Below are 12,658 nucleotides of genomic sequence, written 5' to 3'. Positions count from 1 at the left end.
CGATTCGAATTGAAAAGAATCGACTCAAATCGAATCGAAAAGAATCTAATCGAATTGAATCGGAAAGAATCGAATTGAATCGGAAAGAATCGAATCGAATTGAAAAGAATCAAATCGAATCGAAAAGAACTGAATCGAATCAAATAGAAAAGAATCGAATTGAAAAGAATAGAATAGAATAGATTCAAATCGTATCGAATCGAATCAAAAAGAATCCAATCGAATGAAATCGAAAAAAATCAAATCGAATCAAATCAAATAGAAAAGAATCGTATTGAATTGATTCGAAACAAAAAGAATTGAAGCGAATAGATTCGAATTGATCGAATCGAATGGAATCGAATAGAAAAGAATTGAATTGAATCGAAAAGAATCAAATCGAAAAGAATCGTATTGAATCGAAAAGAATGAAATCGAATAAAAAAGAATCGAATCGAAAAGGATTGATCGACGAATCAAAAAAGTCGAATCGAAAAGAAACGAATCGAATCGAATCGATTTGAAAAGAATCGAATCAAATCGAAAAGAATCGAATCGAAACGAATTGGATCCAAATGAATCGAATCGAAAAGAGTTGATCGAAAACTATCGAATCAATTAAAAAAAACGGAATCGAATCGAATTGAAAAGAATCGAAAAGAATCGAATCGAATTGAAAGGAATCAAATCGAATTGAAAAGAATCGAATCGAACCAAATCGATTCGAAAAAATCTAATCAAATCGAATTGAAAAGAATCGATTCGAATCGAAAAGAATCGAATCGAATTGAATTGAAAAAATCAAATCGAATCGCAATGAATCAAAAAAATCAAATCGAATGGAAGTGAAAAGAATCGAATCGAATATAATCTAATTGAAAAAATAGAATCGAATCGATTCTTAAAGAAAGGAATTCGAATCAAAAAGACTCGAATCGAAATATTTGAATCAAATCGAATCAAAACAAGAAGAATCGAATAGAATCGAAAAGAAACGAATCGAAAACTATCATATCGAATCGAAAAAAATCGAAGCGAATCGAATCGAAAATAATCGAAACAAATCAAATAAAGAATCGAATAGAAAAAAATAGAATTGAATCAAAAAGAATAGAATCGAACCTAAAAGAAGTGAATCGAATCGAATCGAAAACAATCGAATAGAATCGAATTGAAAAGAATTGAATCGAAGAGTATCGAATTGAATCGAATTGAATCGAAAAGAATGTAATCGAATCGAAAAGATTCAAATAGAATCGAAAAGAAACGAATCAAAAAGAATCGAATCGAATCGAATCGAAAAGAATTGTATCTAATCGAATCGAAAAGAATCGAATCCAAATGAATAGAGTCAAAAGGAGTGGAATCGAAAAGAATCGAATCGTTTTAAAAAAAAACGTATCGGAGTGAATCAAATCGAATAGAAAATAATCGAATCGAATCTAATTGAAAAGAACAGAAAAGAATTGAATTGAATCGAAAAGAATCGATCGAATCGAAAAGAATCAAATCGAATCGAAAAGAATCGAATCGAATTGAATCGAAAAGAATCGAATCGAATCGAATCGAACAGAATCGAATAGAAAAGAATCGAATCCGTGCGTGCGTGAGTGGGAGGCGGCAGGCTCGGCGTCTGGCCTTCTCCGCCGCTGGCCCCCGCGCGACGCCCCCAGCCATGAACCGGTTTGGTACCCGGTTGGTGGGAGCTACGGCCACGCCGCCGCCGCCGCCGCCGAAAGCCCGCAGCAATGAAAACCTGGACAAAATCGATATGTCTCTGGATGATATCATCAAATTGAATAGAAAGGAAGGAAAGAAGCAGAATTTTCCGAGACTAAATAGAAAACTCCAGCAAAGCAGTGCCCGGCAATTCAGGATGAGAGTGCGATGGGGAATCCAACAGAATTCTGGTTTTGGCAAGAATAGTCTGAGCCGTAGAGGAAGGGTAATGCCTGGAAAGAGACGTCCTTATGGAGTTATCACTGGCCTTGCAGCTAGGAAAGCAACTGGAATTCGAAAAGGAATTAGTCCTATGAATCGACCACCTCTTAGTGATAAGAATATAGAACGATATTTTCCAGCATTAAAAAGGAAGGCCAACCTTCTGAGACAAAACGAAGTACAGAGAAAAGCAGTCGCAGTTCTCAAGAGACCTAACCAGTTAAATAGAAAAAATAACATTCCAGCCAATTTTACCAGGAGTGGAAATAAATTAAGTCATCAGAAAGATACTCGTCAGGCAACTTTTCTTTTCAGAAGAGGCCTAAAGGTTCAGGCCCAGTTGAACACAGAACAACTGCTAGATGATGTAGTAGCAAAGAGAACTCGTCAATGGCGAACTTCCACCACAAATGGAGGAATTTTGACTGTCTCTATTGACAATCCTGGAGCAGTGCAGTGCCCAGTAACTCAGAAACCACGGTTAACTCGTACTGCTGTACCCTCATTCTTGACAAAACGGGAGCAATCTGATGTAAAGAAAGTTCCTAAAGGTGTCCCCCTACAATTTGACATAAATAGTGTTGGAAAACAGACAGGGATGACTTTGAATGAGCGATTTGGGATCCTGAAGGAACAAAGAGCCACTCTCACGTTCAACAAAGGAGGAAGCCGTTTTGTAACCGTGGGATAGATCCCATGTCAAAGGGACTTTTGAGTGATGACTCTGTTTTAAAAGTTGAATTGCTTGAAGAGTTCATCACAGAAATTCAAGAAACTTTATTTCCGAATATTCACAAGGCTAAATCTTATTTTTATTTTTGAAGTTGTTTTCGTTGTTTTTTTTTAAACATGTATAAATAATGCCCTGAAAGAATAACAGGGAATATACCTATCTGTTCTTAAGATTCCATGGTTGGCCCAGACAGAAAAATTCTCTATTTGACTTCTTTGGTTCCTCATGAAGCAGAAAGAAGACACAAAGATAGAAATTGATTATTTTTATGTAGTGGTATTTAGGATCTCATCACTTTTGCCTGTGTTTTACACTTTGCCATGGTAAATCTTGGTCTTCAGAGATATGAGTAGGTCCCTTTGTTGTTGTCACCTATCCTTTAATAAGTGTGGATGTAATAAGTGCGGTTGACTTTTCTTCATTAGAGTTATTAAAAAATCACTAGAATTCCAAAAAAAAAAAAAAAAGAAAAGAATCGAATCCAAAATAATCGAATCGAAGAGTCGAATCTAAAAGAATCGAATCGATTCGAAAAAAACCGAATCGATTCGAACGAATCGCCTCAAAAAGAATCGAATCGAATCAAATCGAAAAGAGAGAAATTCGAATCGAAAACACTCGAATCGAAAAGAATCGAATCGAATCGAATAGAAAAAAATTGAATCGAATCACACCGAATCAAAAGAATTGAATCGGATGGAAGTGAAAAAAATCGAATCAAATCGAATCGAATCAAAAAGAATCGAATTGAATCGAATCAAAAAGAATCGAATCGAATCGATTCGAAAAGAAAGGTATTCAAATCAAAAACACTCGAATAGAAATATTCGAATCGAATTGAATCGAATCGAAAAGAATCGAATCGAATGGAATAGAAAAGAAACGAATAGAAAACTATCGAATTGAAACGAAAAAAATCGAATCGAATCTAAGAGAATCGAATCGAATCGAAAAAGATCGAATCTAATCGAATATAAGAATCGAATCATATTGAAAAGAATCTAATTGAATTGAAAAGGATCGAATTGAATTGTATTGAATAGAAAAGAATCAAATGAAATCGAAAAGAATCGAATCAAATCGAAAAGGTTCGAATGGAATCAAATCAAATAGAAAAGATTCGGATCGAATTGAAAAGAATCGAATCGAATTGAATCGAAAAGAATCAAATTAAATCGAAATGAATCAAATCGAATCAAAAAGAATCGAATCGAAAATAATCGAATCCAAATGAATCGAATCAAAAAGAGTTGAATCGAAAAAAATCGAATCGATTCGGAAAAAAACGAATCGAATCGAATCAAAAAGAATCGAATCGAATCGAAAAGAATCAAATCGAATTGAAAAGAATCGAATCCAAATGAATCAAATTGAAAAAAGTCGAATCGAAAAGAATAGAATCAATTCGAAAAACGAACGAATCGAATGGAATGGAATAAAAAATAATCGAATCGAATCGAATAGAAAAGAATAGAAAAGTATCGCTTCTAAAAGAAAGGAATTCGAATCGAAAAGACTCGAATCGAAAGATTCGAATCAAATCAAATCAAAAGAAGAATAAAATCTAACAGAATCGAAAAGAAACGAACTGAAAACTATCATATCAAAACGAAAAAAATCATAACGAATAAAAAAAATCGAATCAAATCAAATAAAAAAGAAACAAATAAAAAACTACGAATCGAAACAAAAAAATGGAATCGAAAAGAATCGAATCAAATCGAAAAGGATCGAATCGAAAAGAAACGAATCCAAAATAATCGAATCGAAGAGTCGAATCGAAAGAATCAAATCGATTAAAAAAAACCGAATTGATTCGAATCGAATCGAATCAAATAAAAAAGAATTGAATCGAATTGAAAAGAATCAAATCAAATCGAAAAGAATCAAATGAAATCGATTCGAAAAGAAAGAAATTCGAATTGAAAAGACTCGAATCGAAAAGAATCGAATCGAATAGAAAAGAAACGAATAGAAAACTATTGAATCGAAATGAAAAAAATCGAATTGAATCGAATCGAATCGAAAAGATGGAATCGAATCGAATATAAGAATCGAATCGAATTGAAAAGAATCGAACCGAATCGAAAAGGATCAAATCGAATTGTATCGAATAGAAAAGAATCAAATCAAATCGAAAAGGATCGAATCGAACTGAAAAGGACCGAATCGAATCAAATCGAATAGAGAAGAATCGGTCCGAATCGAAAACAATCGAATCGACAAGAATCAAATTGAAAAGAATCGAATCGAATAGAAAAGAATCGAATAGAAAAGAATCGAATCGATGCATCGAAAAGAACTGAATCGCATCGAATCAAAACGAATCGAATCCAAATAAATTGAATCAAAAAGAGTCGATCGAAAAGAATCGAATTGATTGGAAAAAAACGAATTGAATAGAATTGAATCGAATCGAGAATAATCGAATCGAATCAAATCGAATCGAAATTGAATTGAAAACAATCGTAAAGAATCGAATCTAATCGAATCGAAAATAATCGAACTGAATCAAATCAAATCGAAAAGAATAGAATCGAATAGAATCGAATCTAAAAGAATCGAATTGAATCGAATCGAAAAGGATTGAATCGAATTGTATCGAATAGAAAAGAATCAAATCAAATCGAAAAGAATCGAATCGAATTGAATCGAAAAGATGCATGTACCTGGTAACTCTGGTCCTCACCTGGGCCTCATCTGGACCTGGTGACTCTGTCCCACCTGGAATTCACCTGGATCTGGTGACTCTGGTCCCCACCTGGACCTCTCCTGGTCCTGGTAACTCTCTTTCCAACATGGACCTCACCTGGATCTGGTGATTCTGGCCCTCAGTTTGGACTCACCTGGACCTGGTGACTCTCGTTCCCACTTTGACCTAACTCAGACCTGGCGAATCTTGTCCCCACCTAGGCCTCACCCAGAACTGGTGACCTTTGTCCCCAGCTATGCCTCAATTCAACCTGATGAATCTGGTCCTCACGTGGGCCTCACATGGACCTGGGCCTCAGCTGGATATAGTGGCTCTGGATCGGACATGGGGCTCAGCTGACACTGGTGACTGTGGTCTCCTTCTATGCCTCACCAGGACCTGGTGATTCTGGTCTGCACCTTAGTCTACTCAATCTGGCGACTGTGGTCCCCACCTGGGCATCATCAGGACATGGTTACTCTATTCCCCACTGGGACTCACCTGGACCTGGTAACTCTGGTCATCATTTTGGCAACTTCTGTACCAGGTGACTCTGCCCCCACCTGGGCCTCACCTGGAACTGGTGACTCTGGTCCTCTTAATGGCCTCACCTGACCTGGTGACTGTGGTTCCCACCTGGGTAGCATCAGGACATGGTTACACTGTTCCCGAACAGGGACCCACCAGGACCTGTTAAATCTGGTCTTCACCTGGGCCACACCTGGACATGGTGACATAGTTCCCACCTGGGTCTCACCTGGACCTGGTGAGTCTGATCCCCACCTGGGCCTCACGTGTAACTGGTGACTCTCCTTCCCACATGGACCTCAAGAGGAACTGGTGACTGCAGTGTTTCTAACTTCTTATGTACCTGGTGACTCTGGTCCCCACCAGGGCCTCACCGGGACCTGGTGAGTGTGGTTGCCACCTGCACCTCACCTGGACCTAGTGACTCTGGTCTGCACCTGAGACTACTCTGGATCTGGCGACTGTGGTCCCCACATGGGCCTCAATTGGACCTAGTGGCTCTGATACCCATCTGGGCCTCACCTGGCCCTGTTGACCATGGTCCTCAAATGGACATAATTGGGACCCGGTTACTGTGTTCCACAACTGGACCTCACCTGGACCAGGTGACTCTGGTCCCCCTCTGGGTCTTACCCTGACCTGGTGACTGTGAACCCCACTTTGGCCTGACTTGGACCTGTTGACTCTGGTTACCACCTGTACCTTACCTCGAACTGTTGACTCTGGTTCTTTCAAGGGCCTCCCCTGTACCTGGTGATCCTGGTACCCAAATGTGCCTAACCGGGACTTGCTGACTGTTGTCACCACCTGGGACTCACCTGGACCTCGTTACTGTGTTCCACACCTGGGCCTCATGTAGACTTGTTGACCATGGTCCCCAGCTGGCCTCACATGGTCCTGTTGCCTCTGGTCCCAACCTAGGCCTCACGTGTAACTCGTAACTCTGGTCCTCACCTGGGCCTCATCTGGATCTGGTGACTCTGGTCCCCACCTGGACTTCACCTGGATCTGGTGACTCTGGTCCCCACCTGGAGCTCTCCTGGACCTGGTGACTCTCTTTCCAACATGGACCTCACCTGAAGCTGGTGAATCTGGTCCTCAGTTTGGCCTCACCTGGACCTGGTGATTCTAGTCCCCACTTTGACCTAACTCAGACCTGCTGAATCTTGTCCCCACCTAGGCCTCACCCAGACCTGGTGACTCTTGTCCCCAGCTATGCCTCAATTCGACCTGATGAATCTGGTCCTCACGTGGGCCTCACATGGACCTGGGACTCAGCGGGATACAGTGGCTCTGTTTCCCACATGGGGCTCACCTGATACTGGTGACTGTGGTCTCCTTCTATGCCTCACCAGGACGTGGTGATTCTGATCCCCATCTGGACCTTGCATGGCCCTAGACTCTGGTCCTCACCTAGGCATCATGGGACCTGGATACTCTATTCAACACGTGGGCCTCACTTTGACCGGGGACCTCTGGTCCCACTCTGGGCCTCAAACTAAACTGGTTACTCTGTTTCCCACTCTGGGGCTCATCCTTAGCTGGCGACTCTGGTCCCCCCCGGGCTTCATTTGGACCTGGTGAATCTGGTCCTTACCTGGTCCTCACCTGGACCTGGTAACTCTGGTCACTACCTGGGTCTCACCTGGACTTGGTGAATCTTGTTGCCACCTGGGCCTCACCTGGACCTTGTGACTGTGGTCCACACCTGGACCTCATCTGGATCTGGTCACTCTGTTTCCCATACTGGGCTCCCGGACCTGTTTCCTGTGGTCTCCTTCTGGCCTCACCTGGAACAAAACGACTCTGATCCATATTTGGGCTTCACCTGGACCTGGTGACTCTGATCCTTACCTGGGCATCATTGGGACCTGGTTACTCTCTTCTATACCTGGGCCTCACCTGGACCTGATGACTCTGGTCACCATCTGAACCTCACCCTAACCTGGTGACTGTGGTACCACCTGGGCCTCACCTGGGCGAGGTGACTGGTTCCCACAGGGACCTCACCTGGACCTGGTGAATCTGGTCCTCACATGGCCATCATGGGACCTGGATACTCAGTTCTACATCGGGGCCTCACCTGGACACTGTGAATCTCGTCCCCTTCTGGGCCTCAACCTGACGTAGTGACTCTGGTCCCCACCTGGATATCACCTGGACCTGGTGACTCTGGTCCCTACCTGGGCATCATCGTGACATGGTTCCTCAATTCCCTACTCGGACTCACCTGGACCTGGTAACTCTGGTCCTCACTTTGGCCTCTTCTGTACCAGGTGACTCTGGCCCCACCTGAGCCTCACCTGGAACGTGTGACTCTGATCCTCAGCAGCATGCCTGGAATGCACCTATCCACTAGCTGCGTTCTTATGGTCGTGAGAATGTAGCTACATTGTAAGTCAGGAGGTTCCATGTATACCGCTCTACTGCACCTAGAGACACAAGCATTGAAGCCTGCAGCTAGCTCCTTTTGTCCTATGAGCTTCTACCAACACATCTAGTGAGGATGTTCAAAATTCCATCTGAAGGCCGTGTGGAACTGTGAGGGACTGGGGGTGAGCTCAAGTCTCAGAAGAAAGTACCCTTTGGACATTGCATTCCACTAGCTTCTCATGTATGGAACTTAGTATGTAGCACCAATCCTAGAGAGCAGTTCCTCACATATCTCTGGATTGGGCTTGGAGAAACTAGTCGTGTGGGTCGGCACCTTCCACTAACCTCTCACAACCCTTCTGTCACGATTTGATCCTAGGCCTGATAGGAGCGAAGTGTATCTGCAGTCAGCATGTGGGAGCTACAGGGCATAAGTTCAAGTCTCAGAAGTGTGTATGCTTTACAGGCAGATGTCTGCTAGACAGTTATTGATGGGAGCTAGAACCGAGCTACACACTAATTGAACAAGGACATTGGCAATCGCTGTATTGAACTCAGATACACGTGAGTACAGGCCTGTCACTTCCAAATGGTTTTCACACAACCTCTTCCAGCACCTAACATAAGGATGCTAGGACCTATGTCTACAGGCAGTCAGGATGCGGGACGGTCCTGCCCTGAGCTCAGCTTTCAAAAGGAGGCATTCCTCGAAGGCAGCTTTCTACTAACTGCGTTCTGATGGCCATGAGAAAGTGGCAGCATTGTAATTCAGGATGTTCCATGAATATCGCTTTACTGCACCTGGAGACACAACCTTGAAGCCTGCAGCTTGCCCTTAGCATGCATGAGCTTCTGACAAACATGTCTATTGAGGAGGTTCGTAACTGTATCTGCAGGCAGTGTGGAAGTGGGAAGGACCACGTGTCAGCTCATCTCCAAGAGGGAATTTCCCCAGAGAGAGAGCTTTCAGCTAGTAACTCAGGTATGGAAGTTAGTATGTAGCTCCCATCTGAGGGAGGAATTCCTCAGAAGTTGCTGGATTGAACTAAGACACATTCGCCTCTCGCTAAACTTGCGTCCTGTATCGAACGAAATCCTTTGGAAGTGAAACATGCAGGCGTTCACCATGAGGGAGGTTCAAGTCCTAAGCTCAATCCAAAGTAGTGTGCATGCCTTGGAGGCAGCTGTCCGCTAGGCGCGAAATTGACAAGGCAGACACTTGGTTCTGACACCGCTACTCTCCCACATACAACGAAATGCTGTGGATGTGGAACATACAGGCAGTCAGAATGGGGAGGTACAAGCCATAAGCTCAACTCTCAGAAGTGTGTATGCTTTGCAGGCCAATGTCTGGTAGACACTGGTCGAGGCGAGGTATAGCCGAGCTACACTCTAATTGAACAAGGACGATGGCAATCGCTGTATTGAACTCAGATACACGTGAGTACAGTCCTGACACTTCCACTTGCATTTCTCCAACCTCTCCCAGCACCTCATGTAAGGATGTTAGCAGCTATGACTATGGGCAGGCAGGATGCAGGAGGGTCCTGCCCTGAGCTCAGCTCTCACAAGAGAGCTTGCCTAGAACCCAGCTTTCAACTAGCAGCATTCTAATGGCCGTGAGACCATAGCAGTCTTCTAACTCAGGGGGTTCGAAGAATACCACTCTACTGCACCTGGAGAGAAGCAAGTACCTTTGGACACTGCGTTCCACTAGCTTCTCATGTATGGAACTTAGTAAGTAGCACCAATCTAAGAGAGCAGTTCCTCACATATCTCTGGATTGGGCTTGGAGACAATAGTCATGTGGGCCGGCACCTTACACTAACAGACGGTTAGCATGTGGGAGGTACAAGCCATAAGCTCAATCCAAAGGAGTGTGCATGCCTTGCAGGCAGCTGTCAACTAGGCATGAAATTGACAAGGCAGACACTTGGTTCTCACTCTGCTACTGTCCCGCATAGAACGAAATGCTGTGGAAGAAAACCACACAGGCAGTCAGGATGTGGGAGGTACAGGCCATAAGCTCAACTCTCAGGAGTGTGTATGCTTTGCAGGCAGATGTCTGCTAGACACTTATTCATGGGAGCTAGAACCGAGTTACACTCTAATTGAACAAGGACGTTGGCAATCGCTGTTTTGAACTCAGATACACGTGAGTTCAGCCCTGTCACTTCCACATGCTTTTCACACAACCTCTTCTAGCACCTAACATAAGTATGCTAGAACCTATGTCTACAGGCTGTCAGGATGCAGAAGGTCCCTGCCCTGACCTCAGTCTCACAAGGGAGCATGCCTAGAAGCCAGCTTTCAACTAGCTGCATTCTTATGGCAGTGAGAACGTAGCAGGATTCTAAGTCAGGGTGTTTCAATATTACCACTATACTGCACCTGAGGTACTGTCCAGGGCTGAATTGTTCCACTTGCATCTCAGTAGCCTCTGACAAACATCTCTGGTGAAGACGTTCTAAACTCAGTCTGCAGGCAGTGTGGAACTGTGAGGAACTGTGTGTGAACTCAACTCTCAGATGTAAGATGCTTTTGGACAAGGCATTCAGCTACCTTCTCATGTATGGAACTTAGTATGTACCACCAGTCTAACACAGGAATTACTCGGAAATCACTGGATTAAACTTGGTGGCACTAGTCTTGTGTGCCAGGACTTTCCACATACCACTCACAACACTTCCGTCACGCATCGAGCCTAGGCCTGTTAGGAGCCAGGTGTACCTGCAGACAGGATGTGGGAGGTACAGGCCATAAGCTCAACTACAGAAGTGTGTATGCCTGGGAGGCAGATGTCTGCTACCCACTTGTACATGGGAGTTAGACCTAGCTACACTCTAATTGAAGAAGCAGTTGGATATCGCTGTATTCAACTCGGATACACGTGAGTACAGGCCTCATGCTTCCACAAGCATTTCTCACAACCTCTCCCAGCACCTAACATAAGGAGGTTAGCAGCTAGGTCTATAAGCAGTCAGGACGCAGGAGGGTCCTGTCTTGAGCTCAACCCTCAAAAGGAAGCGTGCCTCAAAGGCACCTTTCCACTAGCTACGTTCTCATGGCTGTGAGAACGTAGCTACATTGCAAGTCAGAAGGTTCCATGTATACCGCTCTACTGCACCTGGAGACACAAGCATTGAAGCCTGCATCTAGCTCCTTGTGTCCCCTGAGCTTCTGACAAACATGTCTAGTGAGGATGTTCAAAATTCCATCTGAAGGCCGTGTGGAACTGTGAGGGACTGGGGGAGAGCTCAAATCTCAGAAGCAAGTACCCTTTGGACATTGCGTTCCACTAGCTTCTCATGTATGGAACTTAGTATATAGCACCAATCTAAGAGAGCAGTTCCTCACATATCTCTGGATTGGGCTTGGAGACACTAGTCGTGTGGCCAGTAACTTCCACTAACCTCTCACAACCCTTCTGTCACACATCGAGCCTAGGCCTGATAAGAGTGAAGTGTACCTGCAGTCAGCATGTGGGAGGTACAGGGCATAAGTTCAACTCTCTGAAGTGTGTATGCTTTGCAGGCAGATGTCTGCTAGACACTTATTCAGAGGAGCTAGAACCGAGTTACACTCTAATTGAACAAGGACGTTGGCAATCGCTGTTTTGAACTCAGATACACGTGAGTTCAGGCCTGTCAATTCCACATGCTTGTCACACAACCTCTTCCATAACCTAACATAAGGATGCTAGGACCTATGTTTATAGGCAGTAAGGGTGTTGGAGGGTCCTGCCCTGATCTCAGCTCTCACAAGGAAGCATGCCTAGATGCCAGGTTTCAATTAGCTTCGTTCCTATGGCAGTGAGAATGTAGCAGTATTCTAATTCAGGAGGTTCCAAGATTACCACTCTATTGCACCTGGAGATACCGTCCAGGTCTGCATTGTTCACTTGCGTCTCAGAAGCCTCTGACAAACGTCTCTGGTGAAGACATTCGAAACTCACTCTGCAGGCAGTTTGAAAATGTGAGGAACTGAGTGTGAGCTCAACTCTCAGAAGTAAGATGCTTTGGACAAGGCGTTCAGCTACCTTATCACGTATGGAACTTATTTATTTATTTTTTAATTTTTATTTATTTATGATAGTCACAGAGAGAGTGAGGCGCAGAGACACAGGCAGAGGGAGAAGCAGGCTCCATGCACCAGGAGCCCGACGTGGGAATCGATCCCGGGTCTCCAGGATTGCACCCTGGGCCAAAGGCAGGCGCCAAACCGCTGCGCCACCCAAGGATCCCTCACGTATGAAACTTAGTATGTACCACCAGTCCAACACAAAAATTACTAGGAAATCGCTGGATTGAGCCTGGAGGCACTAGTCTTGTGTGCCAGGACTTCCCACATACCACTTAAATACTTCAGTCACGCATCGAGCCTAGGCCTGTTAGCAGTGAAGTGTACCTGCA

General features: G+C 43.9%; 1 pseudogene; it reads left to right on the top strand.

Moving 5' to 3' along the window:
* Window positions 1,590–2,700, top strand: LOC477744 (forty-two-three domain containing 1 pseudogene; annotated as a pseudogene).

This window comes from Canis lupus, chromosome 27, assembly GCF_011100685.1.
Source record: "Canis lupus familiaris isolate Mischka breed German Shepherd chromosome 27, alternate assembly UU_Cfam_GSD_1.0, whole genome shotgun sequence".
NCBI lineage: Eukaryota > Metazoa > Chordata > Mammalia > Carnivora > Canidae > Canis > Canis lupus.
Note: the sequence above shows the minus strand (reverse complement) of the source record. Positions and strands in the feature narration are given on the sequence as shown.